The following is a 26076-nucleotide window of genomic DNA, read 5'->3' on the forward strand; positions in this document are numbered from 1 at the left end:
TGTCATAGCCCGGCTGATACTTGGTAAGTTCAGTATCGTTCCCAATGAGAGTAGCCACAGGACGTATGTCTTTCACACAGGCGGTGAAGTCTGTCTCGTTGAATAAAGAGCCGTCTTCCTTCAAGCTGGGATACCCAAGAGCAATGTCTGCCGGGTCTAACTCTGGAAGCCACGCCTTGGCCCGGCTCAATGCGGCTATAGCCCCGGCTCTGGCAGATGCCCGTCTTAGCTCTTGGACCCGCTGGGGTAGCACGGCAAGCCGCTTTAGCACATCTTGCAGGAGATGGGGAACGTCATTTGATAAAGCCACAATGGCCAAAGCACGTTGTGACCCGGTGTACAGTTGCTCCACCAGAGTGTAAACCGCTTTCAGTTTGATCAACATGTTCTGCTTGAGGTTTGTGCTCCTGGGGCCTGCGTTCATAGACATAAGGTGAAGCCGGAGATAACAATTAAAATACTCATCAAAGGAAGGATTGAAATATTTGAGGTTATATATAGTAACTTACCGGAGATTGCTGAGACCATTTGAGATATCTGGCGCTTTAAGCCGGACAGCTCGGCTGTTGCTTCTGCAAGTGATGTTTCTGCTGTCTCGACCCGGGTTACTAGTGAGGTCTTCTCATCAGCCCAGATTTTCTTCTCCGCCTCAAAGTTCTTCTTCAATTCTCTTGTTCAGAGACGCTGAATTCAAATTTGGAGTTGGCCTTTTGGATTTCAAGTTCTTGAGCTGCCAGGCGGCTCTTCAGGTCAGCAATCTCCGACTCAAATTGACTTATGGTGGTCTGCATTAATGCCGGGTTATAGTCAGAATCATGGTAAGATAACATTAAGTCCCAAGCACTTTGCAAGCAAAGATACTTGACACTTGGGGGCTAATGTATGCTGAAGAATTTTAACTTACAATGCCGGTTCATGGAAATTAAGTCCCAAGCACTTTGCAAGCAAAGATACTTGACACTTGGGGGCTAATGTGTATCGCAAGTTCAAGGTATCATGTTACAACCGGGTTAAATATCTTCTTTCTAAACCGGACAAAGCAGTGCTAAGCAGTTTTCTAAGTCTACAACATATTTATTCATAAGCAATAGACTTGGGGGATGATACAGTAAGTACGATTAAGAAAAGTAGGATAAGTTATACCTCAGATTTTTGCTGGATTTGCTTCACCATGTCAATTTCCAGGTCACGGCTGCTATGTACTTGATTGAGATAGCCAGAGACTATCTCTCCGATGCTCAAATGAGTATAGTCAGCAATGTATAGCTTGGCCTTTCGGCGTTCTAGAAGCTCCTCCTTGGCAGAGCACTTGGCAAGGACAGTGGGCTGCCCCGGCTCAACAAACTGAGTCTTCAGAATCTCAACTTCCGGATCAATTGTCTTGGCCGGGCTAGGAGCTTCCGGGTTATCAGAGCTATAGAGAGTATCTTCGGCGGGTGGATCAGAGGTTGGTGCTGGAATGTCATAGGCTGGTTTAGGCGGCGGCTGATGGGTAGAACTGTCAAGAGCAGCCGTGCCAAGCTCCGTTCAGTCGCGACCGGGTCTTGGGACGGCTTACTCTTTTTTGCCCTCTTACTGGGTTTCACTTGCACGCTGTGGACAAAGGCAGAAGGATGAGTACAAAAGCATGGGTAAGGGAAAGCAAAAGGTAAACAAAATTACGTTACCCGGGGGCAGTTTTGAAAGCCGGCATGTTAGATTGCATACACTTGCCGGAGGAAGGAGAGGTATCCTGATAATTGGAGTCAGATGAATTGAGAGGTTGACGAATTAAACCCGCCAAAGGTAAAACAGAACGTAAATCGGAAATAACCTCAGTCCAACGCTTCATGGTTACGTCAAGTAAGCCGGAGGAGAGCTCTACATCCTTGCTGGTCCGGGTCTGCCTCCGGCTTTCAAATTGTTGTTGCTTCAAAAGAAATTGAGGATCTTGGTAAGCCAAAGGATGTGAAAATCTTACTTTCTGGGTTACTCTACGAATTTTCTGACGCGGCAGGGGCTCGGAGTCGGAGGAGATTATAGTTACCTCTTCCTCGACGGCTCGGCTGTTCCCTGTGTCATCCTGGAAAGATTTAATGTCAGTAAAGGTGATGATAAAGAGTCAAGGGAGTTATAAGTTACCTCTTCTTGATCATCATCAGTATCGTCAAGTTTAAACATATCTGAAGCACTTGGCTTCCTCTTCTTCGAAGTTCCAGTCTTGGCGGCTTTCCTTTCGGCTCTTTTTGCCGCTCTGGCTTGTTTGGCCGCCTCATGGTCATACTTGACCTTCCAGAAGTTGTCATCGGCCTGTAAAAATGATAAGGGGTTATGAGTAAAAGCAAGGTGTAATATAGTAAAGAGTATTCATTGAGGTTGATGACTCACTGCGGGGGCCGGGTTCTTCTTGCAGAAGGGAAGTAAGCCAAAGGCATTACTAGTCACCGTGCCTTCTTTCAACAAGGTCTGGGTCGTAACTTCAATCATATCATCTGGTAAGTCATCAGAACTGTGGCGCAGCGGGTCATCCTTCTCGCCAGTGTAAGAGCACATTAAGCCGGGGCGGCGGCTTAACGGGATCACCCGCCAGGAGATCCAGACTCGCACCAAATCAATACCTTCAAGCCATTGCCTAAGAGGGCTTTGATCTTCTTGATGGTAGGGGCAAGTGATAGACGTTCAACAGCGGTTAGCTTATCCGGCAGCGGGTGATTTGATTCAAGGCGCAGAGCGCGGAAGCCGGGCAGAGGGTTCTCGTCAGCCGGAGAAGTGTCCTGGCAATAAAACCACGTCTGGTTCCAGTCCTTTGGGTGGCTGGGCAGTTCGGCATAAGGAAAGAGGCAGTCTCTCCGCCGCTGAATTGAGATGCCGTCGAGTTCTAGACTGGGCCCGTTGGCACGTTCATTCTGCCGGTTTAAATAGAATAGCTCTCTGAACAAAAGTAGATTGGGCTCTTCTCCCAGGTACACCTCGCAGAAGACTTGGAAGTTGCAAATATTTGACACGGAATTGGGCCCGATGTCTTGAGGTCTGAGATCAAAGAAATGCAAAACATCCCTGAAGAATTTTGAACCGGGTGGAGCGAAGCCCCGGTTCATGTGATCAGTAAACACGATCACCTCCCCCTCCTTGGGTTGAGGCTTCTCCTCTGACGGGTTAGGAGCACGATAAGACATGACCTCCTTCTTGGGAAGATGGCCGGATTTCACAAAATCAGACAAAGTGCTTTCTGTAACGACGGACTTGACCCAGTTACAGGTCACCGGAGGTTTGGAAGCCTTGGGTGCCATTAGGCAAATTGAAACCTATGACAAAAGAAAAATTTCTGGTTCAACTTATAACCCGGAGGAGGACATCGTGAAATTATTCGAAAACAACGGCTTAAGAAGGGGCCTAATGACATATGGGTAACTATTCAGTGGTATTTAAGCCGCTACAAGTATCAAAGGCAGTTAAATTTTCTTAAATCATCAGAAGCAAGCAAGGTTGACCAAACAGTGTCATTATCTTAAACCTAGCTGTATGGACTATCGTGGTTGAACAGAGTCAACAGGTGCAGATTTTTGGTTAAGTATGGAACAAACAAGTTTCAGCTATTATTTTGGATCAAAAAATTGCTCTGAAAAGAAAATTTTCTAGATCTAAAAACCAGTACAGAGAAGTTCATACACTCGAAGGAGGCCTTTAAACAAGGGAAATGAGATCTGTTTCTATTCGAGATGGATGCGGAACAGCTACCGCAGTAGTTTTAGCTATCTAAAGATCAAAAAGGAGCACGTGAAAAGAAGAACATCAAGGGTTCGCCGCGGGCGGCGATGAACACCGATGAACTCGAAGAAGCTCCAATGCAGATCTAAGAAAGGGAAAGAAGGGAACTTACAGATGTGGACGGGCTGCGGAGATTCGTCGTTGATTTCTGGTCAGATTCGGGTTGATGCAGCAGCCGGAGTCGGTGAAGACGAGAAGCTCGACGGTGGCGGCGGTGGAGCTCGGTGGCAGAGACACAGCAAGAGGGAGAGGATGACCGAAAGGGGGGAGAATGGAAGACCTAGGTCGTGTCTATTTATAAGGAAAGACTGACTGAAACGGCGTGAGAAACGAGGAGACCAAACATCATTATCTAGCGGCCCTGACGCCTCGGTTTTCGGAACGGTCAGTAAAAGCAAAGATCCGTTGGAGGATATGGTGGAGTAAAATATGAATTTAAGTAAAGATGACATCACAGTGGGTTAACGCGGATCCAGAAGGTGACGTCATGGCAGGTTAAAAAACTTTTGCACAGGCAGAAGGCTGAAGGTTTATTTCTTAAGGTATTTTAAGATTGACATGAACCGGTTCAAATCAATCTGGGGCCTAATGTTGGGGATATAACTATTTGTGTAAACCACCCAGGAGGGGCCGGGTTAAGAAAGAAGACTCATCAGAAAGAAGCCCGAGACCAAGCATGAAGATGGCGGTTCGATAAAGGGTCTAAGGCCCACAGGCGGCTTAAGGCCCATAGTGGTAAACCGCCATGATGACATGACTTGTAACATAAGGTAGAATTAACTAGTCACCAAGCCGGACAATGTTATGAGCCGGCCGGGACTCTATAGGCCGCAGGGCATCCACCCGTGTATATAAGGGGATGACCCGCTGGCGGTTTAGGGCAATAAACAACTCATCGAGAACCGGGCAAAGCATATCTTGCTCCCTGGTTATCGAAACCTCAAGCAATACCAACCCAACTAGACGTAGGCCTTAGCTTCATCGTAAGGGGCCGAACTAGTATAACTCTAACGTGTCCTTTGTCCCAATTAACCCCTTTAAGCTTCCAAGTTGCAATGGCTCCACGACTAAGTCCTTGCAAGAGGACATCTGCCGTGACAATTCCACGACACTTTGGCATCAATATTATGTATATGTGTATCACTACGATCGAGATCCAACAAACTATTTTCATTGGGTGTATGACCATTGAAGGTTTTATTCATGTAAACAGAACAACAATTATTCTCTGACTTTAAATGAATAACTGTATTGCAATAAACATGATCAAATCATATTCATGCTCAACGCAAACGCCAAATAACATTTATTTAGGTTTAACACTAATCTCGAAAGTGTAGGGAGTGTGTGATGATGATCATATCAATCTTGGAACTATTTCCAACACTCATCGTCACTTCCCCTCAACTAGTCTCTGTTTATTATGTAACTCATGTTTGAGTTACTTAATCTTAGCAACCGAACAAGTATCAAATACTCATGGGCTACTATAAACACTAGTAAGGCACACATCAATAACATGTATATCAAATATACCCTTGTTCACTTTGCCATCCTTCTTATCCACCAAATATTCAGGGCATTTCCGCTTCTAGTGACCATTTCCTTTGAAGTGTAAGCACTCAGTTTCAGGCTTTGGTCCAGCTTTCAGCTTCTTCGCGGGAGTGACAACTTGCTTGTCATTCTACTTGAAGTTCCCTTTCTTTCCCTTTGCCCTTTTCTTGAAACTAGTGGTCTTGTCAATCATCAACACTTGATGCTCTTTTCTTGATTTCTACCTTCATTGATTTCAGCATCGCGAAGAGCTCGGGAATCGTTTTCGTCATCCTTTGCATACTATAGTTCATCACGAAGTTCTACTAACTTGGTGATGGTGACTAGAGAACTCTGTCAATCACTATCTTATCTGGAAGATTAACTACCACTTGATTCAAGTGATTGTAGTACCCATACAATCTGAGCACATGCTCACTAGTTGAGCAATTCTCCTCCATCTTTTAGCTATAGAACTTGTTGGAGACTTCATATCTCTCAACTCGGGTATTTGCTTGAAATATTAACTTCAATTCCTGAAACATCTCATATGGCCCATGACGTTCAAAACGTATTTGAAGTCCCGTATCTAAGCCGTTAAGCATGGTGCACTAAACTATCAAGTAGTCATCATATTGAGCTAGCCAAACATTCATAACGTCTACATCTGCTCCTGCAATAGGTCCGTCACCTAGCAGTGCATCAAGGACATAATTATTCTGTGCAGCAATGAGGACAATCCTCAGAGCACGGATCCAATCCGCATCATTGCTACTAACATCTTTCAACACAGTTTTCTCTAGGAACATATCAAAATAAATATATGAAAGCAACAACGCGAGCTATTGATCGACAACATAATTTGCAAAATACTACTAGGACTAAGTTCATGATAAATTTAAGTTCAATTAATCATATTACTTAAGAACTCCCACTTAGATAGACATCCCTCTAATCATCTAAGTGATCACGTGATCCAAATCAACTAAACCATGTCCGATCATCACGTGAGATGGAGTAGTTTTCAATGGTGAACATCACTATGTTGATCATATCTACTATATGATTCACGCTCGATCTTTCGGTCTTCGTGTTCCGAGGGCATATCTGTATATGCTAGGCTCGTCAAGTTTAACCTGAGTATTCCGCGTGTGCAACTGTTTTGCACCCGTTGTATTTGAACGTAGAGCCTATCACACCCGATTATCACGTGGTGTCTCAGCACGAAGAACTTTCGCAATGGTGCATACTCAGGGAGAACACTTCTTGATAATTAGTGAGAGATCATCTTATAATGCTACCGTCAATCAAAGCAAAATAAGATGCAGAAAGGATAAACATCACATGCAATCAATATAAGTGATATGATATGGCCATCATCATCTTGTGCTTGTGATCTCCATCTCCGAAGCACCGTCGTGATCACCATCATCACTGGCGCGATACCTTGATCTCCATCGTAGCATCATTGTCGTTTTGCCATCTATTGCTTCTACGACTATCGCTACCGCTTAGTGATAAAGTAAAGCAATTACAGGTCGCTTGCATTTCATACAATAAAGCGACAACCGTATGGCTCCTGCCACTTGCCGATAACTCGGTTACAAAACATGATCATCTCATACAATAAAATATAGCCTCACGTCTTGACCATATCACATCACAACATGCCCTGCAAAAACAAGTTAGACGTCCTCTACTTTGTTGTTGCAAATTTTACGTGGCTGCTACGGGCTGAGCAAGAACCGTTCTTACCTACGCATCAAAACCACAACGATAGTTCGTCAAGTTAGTGATGTTTTAACCTTCTCAAGGACCGGGCGTAGCCACACTCGGTTCAACTAAAATTGGAGAAACTGACACCCGCCAGCCGCCTGTGTGCAAAGCACGTCGGTAGAACCAGTCTCGCGTCAGCGTATGCGTAATGTCGATCCGGGCCACTTCATCCAGCAATACCGCTGAACCAAAGTATGACATGCTGGTAAGCAGTATGACTTGTATTGCGCACAATTCACTTGTGTTCTACTCGTACATATAACATCTACGCATAAAACCTGACTCGGATACCACTGTTGGGTTACATAGTAACTAGCAGAGTCACCCGCGCATTTGCGCGGCTAGAATGGTTACAAATTGTGATACTGTTTCTTTGTGTGAGCTGCGTGACCAACTGTTATTTCATTTAATTTGTTACTATGCCTTTTATTATCAGTTTACATAAAAATAAGAAAAACATGTCACGATAGATGAATATACATATTAATTCTCGATCATTTCATAAAAAATTGTTGAAAACTGTTCGAACATGAACTAAATCTAATCATCAATGGCTCGTGCCAAAATCATTTGTTCTTTTTGTCCACTCACCTCAGATCTAACAATATTAGTGTGAGACACCCAGTGTGTCAATATGGTCATCTAAGTTGAGTTAGTGGTGAATACTTATTTAGGTGTGCTTTTTTTATCTCCATTACTGACCTTTGTTTGTACCGGTATAAAACCTAGAAGGTCAAACTACTTATACATATGCCCAATTCTCGTTAGCCAGGAATGGTGAAAATACATAATTTGGGCTGTGACAACCATCATTTTTTGGTAGTGGGAAAAACTCATAGGCTAATTGCCATATGGACTTGAAAGGCCCAAGGTTCATCCTCAAAAATCTCATAGGAGACACAATGATAGTAACCAACGATAAGCATCAGCTAATTATATACCAATACCGGTGGTAAGATAGAGGCTGCAAAAAGCCCCATCTCAAATTGGTCGTTGAACACCAATAGTTGTCATTCTTTGTACCAGAATGGTTACACATTGTTAAGATAGATGAATATACATATTAATTGTCGATCCTTTCATAAAAAAATTGTTGAAAACTTTTCGAACATGAATTAAATATAATCATCAATGGCTCATGCCAAAATCATTTGTTCTTTTTGTCCACTCACCTCAGATCTAACAATATTAGTGTGGGACACCCAGTGTGTCAGTATGGTCGTCTAAGCTGAGTTCGTCGTGAATGCTTATTTAGGTTTTAAATCTACTCTAAATAGAATTGCATATTGGGAAATTAAGGATCGCTGACGTCATCTACGGCAAGATGCCATGTATTTTTTCAATTTTTATGGCATCAATCTGTTCTTCCATTTTATATATGGAGACAGACTACATTATATAGCTTCCATAACAGTTTGTATTTACCTCTAAATCTTGACCATATTTTTTGGTTGTGTTGTCTCACGCGTTACAACAGCCGTAACTGTTAGAATTTGTTCATTTCAGCTTACGTCGTGACATGACCATCTTTAGAAAAGTTAAGCAGTGTTTTTCATATGGCCATTACTATATAAATTAATAAATAACAATATTAAAAAAATAATGAAAAATATACTATGGTGTTACTTGATTAATCCAATTTTGAATACATATAAAGTTTCCACTCAGTTATAGACTATCTTTGGATTTTGTACGAAAATCATTTATCTGATTACCACTTTTCCTAAATTGATACACTAACAGAGTAGAAATCATTTTCTTAATATTGACATTTGTTTTTTCCTTCTATCGGTTGAGGACTTCACTTGGAGATTTAACAAAAACTAATTATATATATTTCTTTTCTTTTCATTTAGTTCAATAAACATATAGTTGTATTCTTTACCTGCCATTTGAGAGTTTTTATTTGTTTATTTAGTATTTTATATCTAGTTTGTGCGGGAGCCAAATCACTATCCTTTTCGGTCACTATTTTTCATACTGTACAATGTAGTTGTTCTATTAGTTGTCCATTCACAAAGTGTTTCTAATATTACAACTGAATTTATATATATATATATATATATATATATATATAATTTATAAATTTTACGTGGATATAATATAATATTATATATATGTTTCCAATATTATTGTATAAAACAAAAAATGCCAGTTTTACAAACAATATCATATATATAGTACTCCATTCGATCCAAAATATGTGTTGTGGATTTATATATCTCTGTGTTTGACGCTTCTAATCTTCTACAACCTCGTCTGATTCTTTGTCTGATGGCCCACTACTATTTGACCATATGCTTTTTTTATTAGCCGGAGCATTAAAGTGGGCCAAAACATGGCAGGTTCCTTGTGGAATGAAAAAAGGTGGCTGGTTTCTTACGTACGCTGGATGTTTATGAACGTTTTTTCTCCTCTTAACATAACTCAAATCGGAATTGATTAGGTGTCCGTGTACTTCACACGTATAACAATCGTGATGTTGGCTTTCCAAACTTTTCAGTTGTCCTTCTCCTATCCGTCTATAGGTACGTGTACGTGACATATCTAACATGTGCAAAATAATGCATGTCCAGAATATTTGTATGCAACGTAATACCGTTAAATCTCAGCCGTAAATATTACTAATCAATGACGTATATTATTTTAGCTTATGTGGAAGAACGTGGTGTCTTATTTGGCTTCTGTCTTAATTATATAATAGATAGATTTCAAAAAAAATTCCTACGCACACGCAAGATCATGGTGATGTATAGCAACAAGAGGGGAGAGTGTGTCCACGTACCCTCGTAGACCGAAAGCGGACGCGTTAGAACAACGCGGTTGATGTAGTCGTACGTCTTCACAGCCCGACCGATCAAGCACTAAAACTACGACACCTCCGAGTTCTAGCACACGTTCAGCTCGATGACGTCCCTCGTACTCCGATCCAGCCGAGTGTCGAGGGAGAGTTCCGTCAGCACGACGGCGTGGTGACGATCTTGATGTTCTACCGTCGCAGGGCTTCGCCTAAGCACCGCTACAATATTATCGAGGAGAACTATGGTGGAGGGGGCACCGCACATGGCTAAGAGATCAAGAGATCAATTGTTGTGTCTAGAGGAGTCCCCCTGCCCCCGTATATAAAGGAGCAAGGGGGAGGTCGGCCAGCCCTTTGGGGCGCACCAAGGAGGGGGGAGTCCTCCTCCTAGTAGGAGTAGGACTCCCCTTTCCTAGTCCAACTAGGAAGAGGGAAGGGGGAAGGAAAGAGAGGGAAAGAGGAGAAGGAAGGGGGGGTGCGCCCTCTTCCCCTAGTCCAATTCGGACCCCTCATTGGAGGGGGCGCACCACCTCCTGGGCTGCTTCCCTCTCTCTTCCCTAAAGCCCACTAAGGCCCAATACTCCCACGGGGGGGTCCGGTAACCCCTCTAGCACTCTGATTTTCTCCGAAACTACCCGAAACACTTCCGGTGTCCGAATATAGTCGTCCAATATATCAATATTTACGTCCCGACCATTTCGAGACTCCTCATCATGTCCGCGATCACATCCGGGACTCCGAACAACCTTCGGTACATCAAAACTCATAAACTCATTATATAACTGTCATCGAAACCTTAAGTGTGCGGACCCTACGGGTTCGAGAACAATGTAGACATGACCGAGACACGTTTCTGGTCAATAACCAATAGCGGAACCTGGATGCTCATATTGGCTCCTACATATTCTATGAAGATCTTTATCGGTCAAACCGCACAACAACATACGTTGTTCCCTTTGTCATCGGTATGTTACTTGCCCGAGATTCGATCGTCGGTATCTCAATACCTAGTTCAATCTCGTTACCGGAAAGTCTCTTTACTTATGTAATGCATCATTCCGTAACTAACTCATTAGTTACATTGCTTGCAAGGCTTACAGTGATGTGCATTACCGAGAGGGCGCAGAGATACCTCTCCGACAATCGGAGTGACAAAACCTAATCTTGAAATACGCCAAGTCAACATGTACCTTTGGAGACACCTGTAGAGATCCTTTATAATCACCCAGTTACGTTGTGACGTTTGGTAGCACACAAAGTGTTCCTCCGGTAAACGGGAGTTGCATAATCTCATAGTTATAGGAACATGTATAAGTCATGAAGAAAGAAATAGCAACATACTAAACGATCAAGTGCTAAGCTAACGGAATGGGTCAAGTCAATCACATCATTCTCCTAATGATGTGATCCCGTTAATCAAATGACAACTCATGTCTATGGTTAGGAAACACAACCATCTTTGATCAACAAGCTAGTCAAGTAGAGGCATACTAGTGACGCTATGTTTGTCTATGTATTCACACATGTATTATGTTTTCGGTTAATACAATTCTAGCATGAATAATAAACATTTATCATGAAATAAGGAAATAAATAATAACTTTATTATTGCCTCTAGGGTATATTTCCTTCAGTGATTTGATCACGGGGATGCTGGAACATGGTAACGAGAAAAGAGAACAATACCGGTAAGAGGTAACTAGCATAGTGGACAAGTTCTTGATCCACGGGAATTCCAACATGTCTCACCTCGGGTATTTGTAACATATCACGAAGCAACAGGAATAGCACACGACAACTGGAGGTTCACTCGAATATTCATTCGTGTGGATATAGGGGCCAATATGGGTGTCCACGGCTCCGATGTTGATCATTGATCAGAAAGGGTTCCGGTTATGTCTATACTTCACCGAACCTATAGGGTCACACGCTTAAGGGTCATCTATCTACTGAATACTAGACAAGGAGTCTGAGAGAAAATCACCGAAAAAGTTTTGGACACCGGAAAAGGTTCCGTAGAGAGAGGTCATCGGATGAGTTTCGATGAAACTGAAAAGTTGTTTCAGGGGATACCATTAAGTGAAATTGGTTTCGGCACATGCTTGATAATTCTTGGAGGGTGCCAGAATCATTCTGGAAGCTTTCTGGAATTTTTCGGTATAATAACCGGATATGCTCAGGAGCTGCAGGAACCACTTCAGATGCTTTTCACAGATAAAAATCACTAAACCGGAATTGTTTTGGAACTCATTGAAAATCATTTTTGGTGGGTACTGGAAATGTTCTAAGCCCACATAAATATTTTCAGTTCAAACGGACGCTGAAAAATGTCGTCGTGAATAGTGAAAGTACTTTTTGGGATATTTATGGAAAGCCACCTTTTGGGGCTTTTCCCAAAAGGCTTCTAGAAGGACTTGGGGATCAAGGAACCCCCTTTGAGGGGGACCCCATGAAGGTGGGACGTTGGAGGGTGCACCTCCTCCATGGGGCTCCACTTGTCATCCATTTATGCCTTTTATACCCTTTGTGTGTGACATAAAGTGGGGGCACTTTTGGTATTTCAGAATACCATCCTACCCCTTGGTTTCCCTGTAAATAGGAGGTGAGGGGGCTGCCCAAACCTCATCCCTTCTCACATACAAGTGCCATGCAATGATCTGGATTCTTCTCTCCCTCGCACGAAAAGAGTTTCGTAGAGCCGTAAGGCTGTCTGGGTTCCGGCAGGAACTAGTTCTGGACGGCGAAGCCCTGCTGGATAGATGGCACCGTATGTGTGCAACTCTGTAGAGAGATCGCAGTTTTGGTCTTAGTTCGTGAGTTCCTCCCGAAGGGTTGTCCGAGTGACTGTTCGAGTTTCGAAGGTCCTCCCGAAGGGCTGTCCGCGACACCGTCCGGGGGGGGGGGGGCTGTTCGACCGCCTCCTGTCTGAGGAGTAGATGAGGGTATACATCTTCGCGGTTGGGAGGTTGTAAATCCTAGCTACGGGGATCTGCACCACCGATCGTCATCGACTCTACTTCCCACTGCGCTATGAGTTGGTAACGAAAAAGATCAAACCATGTATGCAGTCTCCATAGTGGTCCTAGGCTGGTGCGTAGGTCAGAAAATTTTAGTTTTCTGCTGCGTTACCCTACAGTGGCATCATGAGCCATGCTATGCGTTGATGCAGGTTGCGATCTAGAATTCATGGAGATGTATGGGTATTGCATAATATAATTTTGGAGTAGATGAGATCTATTGCTGAAAATTATTTATGCGGGTGACAGATGAAATCTGTTACCCGATGTTCTTGTTGCTTCCCTAGAATTTGCATTTGCTCAATCTCAAGACAACATGCTGGAATTTGACAAAGTTCTGGCAATCCATGATCCTGATTGATCATGGAAGTGCTATCAGTTCTTTGGGTTCTGCCGTAGTCAAAAGAAAGATGAAATTCAGAGATGAAAGGGCATTGCAGATATGATCTGCATGGGGGTCATGCGTATGGTGAACTTTAGTATGGGGCTCGAGATTTAATTATCTCGTGTTTCATACACCCCGAGATGTTAATCTAGCAACTTGAATAATCATACTTGATGATAAAACATTGGTAGCTGCGGTTTAAGTCAAAACCTTAGAAGCCACGCAAAACCTTTTTTTGTATGAACTGATTAGAGGCGTCTAACTTGGTTTTGTAGGATGGTTTGCATGTGATGTGGTATAGCAGTGCTCATAATAATTTGATTATGTATGAGATGCCTATATAATGTAAATTAACATGACCTGTGTGTCATGATTCGGCATGATGGCTGGAGCCATATGATTGTCACTTTAATGACCTGCGTGTCAACCTTAAGTAATGCAATTATTTTATTAGCTATAGAGATAGCAATATTATCCAGTGCATCGACAAGGTGGTGGAAATCTTAGCGAAGGTGAATGCTGACGCAAATGTGGAAGACGAAGAAATGAAAGGCTTCTCCGTCAGAAAGGGCTATCCCATATCATGCTATTATGAATTGCCTGATATGTTTATCCCTTATGATGCATGATACGTCTCCAACGTATCTATAATTTTTGATTGTTCCAGGCTATTATATTACCCATTTTTGATGTTTATGGGCTTTATTTTACACATTTATATCATTTTTGGGACTAACCTACTAACCGGAGGCCCAGCCCATATTGCTGTTTTTTTTCCTATTTCAGTATTTCGAAGAAAAGGAATATCAAACGGAGTCCAAATGGAATGAACCCTTTGGGAGCGTGTTTTTGGAACGAATGTGATCCAGAGGACTTGGAGTGCAAGTCAAGAAGTTGCCAAGGCTCCCATGAGATAGGAGGGCGCCCCCCTATAGGGCGCGCCCCCTATCTCGTGGGCCCCTCGGGCGTCCACCGACATACTTCTTCCTCCTATATAAGCCTACGTACACCGAAAACATCCAGGGGGCAGACGAAACACAATTTCCACCATCGTAACCTTTTGTATCCGCGAGATCTCATCTTGGAGCCTTCGCCGGCACTCTGCCGGAGGGGGAACCGACCATGGAGGGCTTCTACATCAACATCCTTGCCCCTCCGATGAGTTGTGAGTAGTTTACCACAGACCTACGGGTCCATAGTTATTAGCTAGATGGCTTCTTCTCTCTTTTTGCATCTCAATACAATGTTCTCCCCCTCTCTTGTGGAGATCTATTCGATGTAAACTCTTTTTGTGGTGTGTTTGTCGAGATCCGATGAATTGTGGGTTTATGATCAAGTTTATCTATGAATAATATTTGAATCTTCTCTGAATTCTTTTATGTATGATTGAGTTATCTTTGCAAGTCTCTTCGAATTATCAGTTTGGTTTAGCCTACTAGATTGATCTTTCTTGCCATGGGAGAAGTGCTTAGCTTTGGGTTTAATCTTGTGGTGTCCTTACCTAGTGACAGAAAGGGTTGCAAGGCACGTATTGTATTGTTGCCATTGAGGATAACAAGATGGGGTTTATATCATATTGCTTGAGTTTATCCCTCTACATCATGTCATCTTGCTTAATGCGTTACTCTATTCTTATGAACTTAATACTCTAGATGCAGGCAGGAGTCGGTCGATGTGTGGAGTTATAGTAGTAGATGCAGGCAGGAGTCGGTCTACTTGTTGCGGACGTGATGCCTATATACATCATCATGCCTAGATAATCTCATAATTATTCGCTTTTCTATCAATTGCTTGACAGTAATTTGTTCACCCACTGTAATACTTATGCTATCTTGAGAGAAGCCACTAGTGAAACCTATGGCCCCCGGCTCTATCTCTTATCATATTTGCTTCCAATCTACTTTTATTTTCATTTTTACTTTTTGCATCTATATTATAAAATACCAAAAATATATTTATCTTATCTTACTATCTTTATTAGATCTAACTTTCGCAAGTGGCCATGAAGGGACTGACAACCCCTTTATTGTGTTGGTTGCGAGTTCTTTGTTTGTTTGTGTAGGTGTGTGGGACTTTTGAGGAGCCTCCTACTGGATTGATACCTTGGTTCTCAAAAACTAAGGGAAATACTTACGCTACTATTTCTGCATCACCCTCTCCTCTTCGAGGAAAACCAACGCAAGCTCAAGTGTAGCAAGAAGGATTTCTGGCGCCATTGCCGGGGAGGTCTTCTCTCAAGTCAAGACATACCAAGTACCCATCACAAACCCATCTCCTTCGCATTTATATTATTTGCCATTTGCCTCTCGTTTTCCTCTCCCCCACTTCACCCTTGTCGTTTTATTCGCCCTCTCTTTCCCAATCTCCTCCTCTCTTTTTCGCTTACCTTTTTCTACTTGCTTGTGTGCCTGTTTGTCCTTATGGCTTCTCCTAAGGGTCCTGACCACCTTCTCAGAAGGATGGAAGAGACTGAATTAAATATTAGAAGCTTTTATGAATTTGCAATTTGAGCATAATAATTTCTTTAGAAAAGAGCTTAAGGAACAAAAAGGTTTTTTGGGGTTTATGAACAGAGAGCTTGATGATATGAACAAAGAATTTTATGGTGTTAATGCTCAAATTACCCGGCTTGAAAATGCTATAGCCAAAATTTCTGATAAGCAAGCCACCTTAGTCAATAAGATGGCCGCTAAACCAGAAAAGTTAGATGAAAATAATGATGAGGATCTTAAAGTTATTGATGCATCTCCTATTAGATCTATGTTTTGCAATATGAATTTTGATGATTATGGGACTGATGATGAATCAACCTTGCCTAGAAGGCGTCCCAAGAATTCGGAGTTTTTAGATCTTGATGCTAAATTTGGTAAAAGTGGGATTGGAGAAGCCACAACTTCAAATAACATTGAACCTACTATCTCGGATTTCAAGGAATTTGATTATGATAATTGTTCTTTAAAAGGTTGTATTTCCTTGTTGCAATCCGTTGTTAATTCTCCTCATGCTTATAGTCAAAATAAAGCTGTTACCAAACATATTGTTGATGCCTTGATGCAATCTTATGATGAAAAACTTAATTTGGAAGTTTCTATACCTAGAAAACTTAATGATGAGTGGGAACCTACTATAAAGATTAGAATTAAAGATCATGAGTGTTTTGCTTTGTGTGATTTGGGTGCTAGTGTTCCCACGATTCCGAAAACTTTAGGCGATATTCTAGGTTTCCATGATCTTGATGATTGCTCTTTAAATTTGCACCTTGCGGATTCTACCATTAAAAAGCCAATGGGAAGAATCAATGATGTTCTCATTATTGCAAATAGAAATTTGGTGCCCGTGGATTTTATCGTTCTTGATATAGATTGCAATCTTTCTTGCCCTATTATTCCTGGTAGACCTTTCCTTAGAACGATTGGTGCGATTATTGATATGAAGGAAGGGAATATTAGATTCCAATTTCCATTAAATAAAGGCATGGAGCACTTTCCAAGAAAGAAAGTCAAATTACCTTATGAATCTATCATGCGAGCTACTTATGAATTTAGTGCCAAAGATGGCACCCGTTACATCTGTCTTCGCTTTTATGCCTAGCTAGGGGCGTTAAACGATAGAGCTAGTTGGGAGGCAACCCAATTTTCTTTGTGTTTTTTGTTTTTGCTCCTGTTTAGTAATAGATCTTGCATCTACCTTCTGTTTAGATGTGTTTTTACCTTTTAATTAGTGTTTGTGCCAAGTAGAACCTATAGGATAACCTATGATGATAGTTGATTTGATTCTGCTAAAAAACAGAAACTTTGCACGCACAAATATAATTTTGTTAAATCACAGGAACGTGATTTTGCGTTGATTCGTTTTGCTGATAATCAATAAACAAATTTTCCAGAACTTCCTATTTTGGTAGGATTTTTAGAGTTCCAGAAGTTTGCGTTAGTTACAAATTGCTACAGACTGTTCTGTTTTTGACAGAGTCTGTTTTTCAAGTGTTGTTTGCTTATTTCGATGCATCTACGGCTAGTAAAATAGTTTATAAACCATAGAGAAGTAGGATTAAAGTAGGTTTAACACCAAAATAAATAAAGAATGAGTTCATTATAGTACCTTATGTGGTGGTTTTGTTTTCTTTCACTAATGGAGCTTATAAGATTTCCTGTTGAGTTTTGTGTTGTGAAGTTTTCAAGTTTTAGGTAAAGCCTTTATGGACTATGGAATAAAGGGTGGAAAGAGTCTAAGCTTGGGGATGCCCAAGGCACCCCAAGATATTCAAGGATAGCCAAAATCCTAAGCTTGGGGATGCCCCGGGAAGGCATCCCCTCTTTCGTCTTCGTTCATTGGTAAATTTACTTGGAGCTATATTTTTATTCGTCACATGATATGTGTTTTGCTTCGAGCGTCGTGTAATTTATTAGTCTTTGCTTTTTACTTTACCACAATCATACTTGCTGTACACACCTTTTGGGAGAAGCCTATTTGATTAGAATTTTGCTAGAATACTCTATGTGCTTCACTTATATCTTTTGAGCTTGATAGTTTTTGCTCTAGTGCTTCACTTATATCTTTTAGAGCACGGTGGTGACTTAATTTTGAAGAAATTACTAGTCTCTCATGCTTCACTTATATTATTTTGAGAGTCTTTTAGAACAGCATGGTATTTGCTATGGTTGTAAAATTGGTCCTAGAATGGTAGTCATCCAAGTTGGGTAATAAAAACTATCATAGGAAGTGAATTGGATGCTATGATCAATTTGATACTTGATAATTGTTTTGAGATATGGAGGTAGTGATATTAAATTCATGCTAGTTGGGTGATTATGAATTTAAAGAATGCTTGTGTTGAAGTTAGCAAGTCCCATAGCATGCACGTATGGTTAAAGTTGTGTAACAAATTTGAAACATGAAGTGTACCTGGCTTGTGCATCCTTATGCGTGGCAGTAGGCGACGAGCGATGGTCTTTTCCTACCAATCTATCCCCCTAGGAGCATGCACGTAGTACTTGATTTTTGATGACTTCTAATTTTTTGCAATAAGTATATGAGTTCTTTTGACTAATGTTGAGTCCATGGATTATATGCACTTTTATCTTTCCGCCATTGCTAGCCTCTTCAGTACCGTGCATTGCCCTTTCTCACCTTGAGAGTTGGTGCAAACTTCGCTGGTGCATCCAAACCCCGTGATACGATACGCTCTATCACACATAAACCTCCTTATATCTTCCTAAAACAGCCACCATACCTACCTATTATGGCATCTCCATAGCCATTCCGAGATATATTGCCATGCAACTTTCCACCGTTCCGTTCATCATCATCATGACATACATTACCTTTGTCATATTGCCATTGCATGATCATGTAGTTGACATCGTATTTGTGGCAAAGCCACCATGCATTATTTTTCATACATGTTACTCTTGATTCATTGCACCATCCCGGTACCCCGCCGGAGGCATTCATATAGAGTCATATCTTGTTCTAGTTTCGAGTTGTAATTCATATGTTGTAATCAATGAAAGTGTGATGATCATCATTATTAGAGCATTGACCAAAAAAAGAAAAAAAGAAAAAAAAGAAGAAAGGCCAAAAGAAAAAAAAGAAAGGCCCAAAAAAGGGGAAAAAAGAAAAAAAGAAAAGAAAAAAAGAAAAAAAGAAGAAAATAAATAAAAGGGGCAATGTTACTATCTCTTTTTCCACACTTGTGCTTCAAAGTAGCACCTTGTTCTTCATGTAGTGAGTCTCATATTTTTGTGCTTCAAAGTAGCACCATGTTTTCATATAGTGAGTCTCATAAGTTGTCTTTTTCATACTAGTGGGAATTTTTCATTATGGAACTTGGCTTGTATATTCCTACGATGGGCTTCCTCAAATGCCCTAGGTCTTCGTGAGCAAGCAAGTTGGATGCACACCCACTAGTTTTCTTTTGTTGAGCATTCATTTATAGCTCTAGTGCATCCGTTGCATGGCAATCCCTACTCCTCATGTTGACATCAATTGATGGGCATCTCCACAGCCCGTTGATTATCCTCGTCAATGTGAGACTTTCTCCTTTTTGTCTTCTCCACACAATCCCCATCATCATATTCTATTCCACCCATAGTGCTATATCCATGGCTCACGCTCATGTATTGCGTGAAGGTTGAAAAAGTTTGAGATTATTTAAGTATGAAACAATTTCTTGCCTTGCATCGGGGGTATAGAAGTTGGGAACATCTTTGTGTGACGAAAATGAAGCATAGCCTAACTATATGATTTTGTAGGGATGAACTTTCTTTTGCCATGCTATTTTGAGAAGACATGATTACTTTGATTAGTATGCTTGAAGTGTTACTATTTCTTTTATCAATGTGAACTTTTATTTTGAATCATTCGGATCTGAACATTCATGCCACAATAAAGAAATTTACATTGAGAATTATGCTAGGTAGCATTCCACATCAAAAATTCTCTTTTTATCATTTACCTACTCGAGGACGAGCAGGAATTAAGCTTGGGGATGCTTCATACGTCTCCAACGTATCTATAATTTTTTATTGTACCATGCTATTATATTACCCCTTTTTGATGTTTATGGGCTTTATTTTACACATTTATATCATTTTTGGGACTAACCTACTAACCGGAGGCCCAGCCCATATTGCTCTTTTTTTGCCTATTTTAGTATTTCAAAGAAAAGGAATATCAAACAGAGTCCAAACGGAATGAAACCTTCGGGAGCGTGATTTTTGGAACGAACGTGATCCAGAGGACTTGGAGTGCAAGTCAAGAATCTACCAAGGCTCCCACGAGGGAGGAGGGCGCGCCCCCCTATAGGGCGCGCCCCTATCTCGTGGGCCCCTCACGCGTCCACCGACGTACTTCTTCCTCCTATATAAGCCTACGTACCCCGAAAACATCCAGGGGGCAGACGAAACACAATTTCCACCACCATAACCTTCTGTATCCGCGAGATCTCATCTTGGAGCCTTCGTCGGCACTCTGCCAGAGGGGGAATCGACCATGGAGGGCTTCTACATCAACATCCTTGCCCCTTCGATGAGTTGTGAGCAGTTCACCATAGACCTATGGGTCCATAGTTATTAGCTAGATGGCTTCTTCTCTCTTTTTGGATCTCAATACAATGTTCTCCCCCTCTCTTGTGGAGATCTATTCGATGTAAACTCTTTTTGCGGTGTGTTTGTCGAGATCCGATGAATTGTGGGTTTATGATCAAGTTTATCTATGAATAATATTTGAATCTTCTCTGAATTCTTTTATGTATGATTGAGTTATCTTTGCAAGTCTCTTCGAATTATCAGTTTGGTTTGGCCTACTAGATTGATCTTTCTTGCCATGGGAGAAGTGCTTAGCTTTGGGTTCAATCTTGCGTTGTCCTTACCCAGTGACAAAAAGGGTTGCAAGGCACATATTGTATTGTTGCCATCGAGGATAACAAGATGGGGTTTATATCATATTGCTTGAGTTTATCCCTCTACATCATGTCATCTTGCTTAATGCGTTACTCTGTTCTTATGAACTTAATACTCTAGATGCACGCATGAGTCGGTCGGACGTGATGCCTATATACATGGTCATGCCTAGATAATCTCATAATTATTCACTTTTCTATCTTGAGAGAAGCCACTAGTGAAACCTATGGCCCCCGGGTCTATCTCTTATCATATTTGCTTCCAATCTACTTTTATTTGCATCTTTACTTTTTGCATCTATATTATAAAATACCAAAAATATATTTATCTTATCTTACTATCTTTATTAGATCTGACTGTCGCAAGTGGCCGTGAAGGGATTGACAACCCCTTTATTGCGTTGGTTGCGAGTTCTTTGTTTGTTTGTGTAGGTGCGTGGGACTTTTGAGGAGCCTCCTACTGGATTGATACCTTGGCCTACCGATTGAAATTCATGTCATCAGTGATGAACCCGTCAATGGCATCGAATAGAAATATGGATCTTGAATCACTCTAAATCAATTATGAGAGATATTGATTTGAGTGGGAGCGCACTGTTGAATTAACATGCTTAATTCTCAGTGCAATTAATTATGAACATTGTCTAAGTGTTTCTTGCAAAATAGTTATAGAATAATGGCTCGCGTTTCCACCTTCCATGTTAAAAATTGAATAGCTGTTAAATATATGGTTAAAACTTTACGATTGGTAACGTAATGTGAGGATTGTCCTCAAAGGTGTTGAGAAGGATTTTGTCCTATCGCATGCTTTCCGTATACTCCCGCTAAATGCTATGGATGATGAGACTCTCATCCTTCGATCCAAAAGCTAGAATTCTGTTGCAGTTAAGTGCAATATGATTGCTTCCATGAGACCCGAACTTCAAAAGTTTGGGATAGTTATGTGATATTCATGGAGCTAAAAATCGTTTTCAGATACAAACAAAACAATGTTTGTTTGCAAATTATCAGTAAAGTGTTTACTATGCATTAGACTGATAAGAGAGGGATCCAAAAGAACGCCTGTCATGTGATGAAAGGTGAATAAGACAACAACTTAAAGAGAAAGGAAGTGTCCAAAGGGTGTTAGTGTGACTTACACGCCTAGGAAGTCCGGGGCTAATGCCACTCTTAACTTGGGTGCTTCTTTTGCGAGTAGGAGAAATACTAAAAGTTAAACTGTTAGAAGTATAAAGGGAGAAAGAAAGATGACTGGAATATCCAGCTCATGTATGAATGTCATACAAGTTTTTGATGTATAGAAGGCTGGTCAAAGATATAGTTCTTGGGAATTATGGTTAAACATGTTAATCACTAATTCTTGGGTATTCTGAGTTAATCACAAAGATACCCGCTTGATTGCATTCCATTGCGAATCAATGTAAGAGCTACTATGGCCTAAAAAGACTAGCCAAGAATGAGGTTTTAATACGTGTTGGGAACATAGTAAAAGTTACTATACCTTCCATCGATGTATTACCTATGTGTTTTCTTTCATAATTCATTTTAGAGTTTCTTACACTCTAGCCCTTTGCATAAGGTATCTTGCAAAACGGTTGTTCATAAGAGAACTTTTGATGTTCAATATTATGAATAACATGAAGGGCCATGCTTCCATCCAAGATGGGATGTATGTTATGAATATTGATGGTAAAATGATACATCCATAATGCTGGCACTAAATGTCGCAAGACTATGAGAATACCACACATGTGTGGCACTGCATTTGGTCACATTGGAGAAACCCGCATGAAAAAATCCCACTATGATGGATTTTGAAGTCGTTTGATTTTGAATCATCTGACACTTGCAACTTTCCTTCGAAAAGTGAAGTGACTGAAATACCGTTCACAGGCCATAAGGAACGAGCAACAAACTTATTGGTGATCATACATCATGATGTGTGTAGTTCAATAAATGTTGTTGCAAGTAGTGGATTTATATATCTTCAGAAATGACTCAAGTAGATATATGGATATTTGCTTGATGAGACGTAAGTCTGGATCTTTTGAAATCATTCAAAAGGTTTTCAAAAATGAAGTAGAAGTTATTGTAACAAGAAAATTATGTTTCTGCAATTTGATTGCACAAAGAAATATTTGAGTTACATGATTAGCGAATGTCTGATGAGTTGTGAAAGGGGTTTCATAACTTGCACCTCCCGGAACACCACTACAAGTGAAAAGTCTATGGAGATGTAATCTAACCATCTATGACATGGTAAGGTCAAAGAAGACATAAATAAATTTGCCATTATCCCTTTTAAAGTGATGCTTTAGAGACTGCGGCTTTTACACTGAAAAGAGCTACATCAGGTCTGTTGAAATGAAGCCATGGTATGGTACGCCCAACCATGTTATATCTTTTCTTAACATTTGGAATATGGGGCTTGTGTAAAAGGTTACAAACCTATTCCAAATCAGACAAGTGCTACTTTGTAGGTTATACCAAAATGTTGGGTATTCCTCCCTCACTATACCAAAGCAAATAGTTTTGCCGCGAAATGGTGTGCTTTTAAAGAGAATGGTTCTGTCAAAAAGGTGAGTGGGAGAATAGTGCAAATCGACGAGATAAACAGTATCTTCGTCATCAGATCAAAGGAAAGAGACCTTGGAAGTAATTCCAGAGTTTCCTACTGCGACTGATACGGAAGTCTCTACAATAAAATGTATGAACTTCGGTCGAACTTGCAGCTGAACCACCTAGGCAAGGCTCGTGCAAACCTCTCAGGTGCACAAACGAGATATTGTTGTTAGACAACATTATACATACGATACACAATGAAGCATTGATGGGCCCTGACTCCAGAATTGGCTAAATGCCAATACAACCCGAGTTAGTTTCCATATAAGTAATTCAAGATTAAAACCTTGATACACCTTTTGGAAGACTTAGAGTCTAATGAATGTTTATGGAACTTAAAACTGACACGAATAAAAATGTTTTATCCATAAAGCTCGACTACGATGAGGTTGTTTTCATAGTAGCGATGCTTAAAGTCGGTTCGGGTTGAACTAGCAATTAATACATATTTCAATCATGAGATATGAAACATGGATGACAATAGGATTTCCATCTGATGGAAATGAAACCAAGGACTTGCATGTGTTACAGTCCAAGGCCTTTTGTCTATCTAGAGGATGCTAGTAAGTATGCAAACTTCAAAGTTCCAGCAATGGACAGAAGAGAGCAAAATGGAGTTGGAATCTCCGTGCATTGATGAAATGGTCAAAGGGGTTTGACTTCATCAATGGGTAACGAAGATGCTTGTATTTCAAGAAAGTAAGTGGGAGCATAATAATAATTCTGAAAACCTTGTGTGCTTGACACATTGTTAATTGGAAATAAAATTCTTGACATTAATTAGGACTTCATTTGAAAATAGTTTTTTGATGAAGTGCTTGGGCTAAATAGCCTTGATATTAGGCATAATGATCTATGTAGATAGATTTACCTAATGGGGTTGAGCCAAAATACATACTAACAAAATGCTAAAACCGTTTAGCACTAAGAACGACAGGGAGTGATTCTTGCCGAAGGCATATGGAAAGAGTTTTTGCAAGAATCGGTGTCCCAAAACACTGATGAGCAAAATACATGATGGATATTCCACACACTCTTGTGTTTGGATTTATCATGTATTCCATGGTATGTAAAACAACCAGATATGTCCGATACTCCCAAGGTGTTGCGTGTATGGATACTAGAGTGATCAAAGTACTGATCGTGGGACAATAGTGAAAGATGTCATTGAGTACTAGAGTAAGTACTGATGATATGTTTTCTCGCAAGCGGAGATCATGAAGAGTTCGTTATAAAATGTTACATCGATACAGTCTTCATCTTTTCTCCATGCGATTTTCGATTTAAGTTAAGGGTTTTGTGTAATACACAATATGGTGGCATGGTAGTTGGAAATTGTTCCCAACAGGATACTGTGGCGAATTCTATAACAAATGACTAAGTATGTTGACGATTTAGAAGCGACAAACAAGATGTTGAATCATATAGATCACTCATGAACTTAGTATGGTTCCAAGATGGCTTTTGTTAATGGGACACTACTGCAGGTAGTTTCTCCATAACTCAGTCTGAGGAATCAGGTTTCGACCAATGATTCACATATATACAAAGCCAAATCCACACAAAATATGAATTTTGTGGAAGCGTGAAAACGCGAGGATATACAGAGATACACACGGAGTTGAAGTCGTCAGTTCCGTTGGACATCAGGCTATACCACAAGCAAAGCATATTTACACTGATGTGCCAATGCATTAGCATTAAACTAGATTATTGACTCTATTGCAAGTGGGAGTCTGTAGGAGATATGCCCTAGAGGCAATAATAAATGTTATTATTTATCTCCAAGTTCATAATTATGTTTATGTTCCACGCTATAACTGTTGTGGTCCCCAAGCTCGTATATCCATAAAGGCTCTGGGGAAAACCCATGTGCACGTGTGGAATAATAAATGGTAAAATGTATTCCTAGTCATGCCTCTAAGACTAGCTCAAGTGTTGCATGATGATTATGTTTTCCCAATCATGGGCATGTCTATGCCAGCAACTTTGAGGGCACAATGTTAAGAGGACATTTGTGTTGAATCGACCCGGATTGATGTTATGCTATGAGATTCATTCATCACAAGTTAATGGTAAATAACACAGAGATGGTTAATGTTTGCATGATTGCTTAGACCATGAGAGTATCGAGTTTCATCATGCTTGCTTCATGAACTTTGGGGTTTGTTAAACGTCATCCGTAAATGGGTGGCTATTACGGCGGCTTACGGGTTCATGGAAAAGTATGTCAAGTAACTTGATAGCTCAAGATTGGGATTTGCTCCTCCGATGATGAAGAGATATTTCTGGGCCCTCTTGGTGTTATGGTATCCATCATCGTCTGGCCAGACACTTTGTGATTTGACCATGGGGATGCCGAAACACGGTAACGAGAAAAGAGAATAATACCGGTAATGAGGTAACTACCATAGTGGACAAGTTGTTGATCCACGGGAATGCCTACATGTCTCACCTCGGGTATTTGTAACATATCACGAAGCAACAGGAATAGCACATGGCAACTGGAGGTTCACTCGAATATTCATTCGTGTGGGTATAGGGGTCAATATGGGTGTCCACGGCTCGAATGTTGATCATTGATCAGAAAGGGTTCCGGTCATGTCTATACTTCACCGAACCTATAGGGCCACACACTTAAGGGTCATCTATCTGCTGAATACTAGACAAGGAGTCTGAGAGAAAATCACCGAAAAAGTTTCGGACACCGGAAAAGTTTCGGACAGCGGAAAAGGTTCCGCAGAGAGAGGTCATCGGTTCAGTTTCGATGAAACTGAAAAGTTGTTTCAGGGGTTAC

This window comes from Triticum aestivum, chromosome 7B (genome assembly GCF_018294505.1).
Source record: "Triticum aestivum cultivar Chinese Spring chromosome 7B, IWGSC CS RefSeq v2.1, whole genome shotgun sequence".
Classification (NCBI taxonomy): Eukaryota; Viridiplantae; Streptophyta; class Magnoliopsida; order Poales; family Poaceae; genus Triticum; species Triticum aestivum.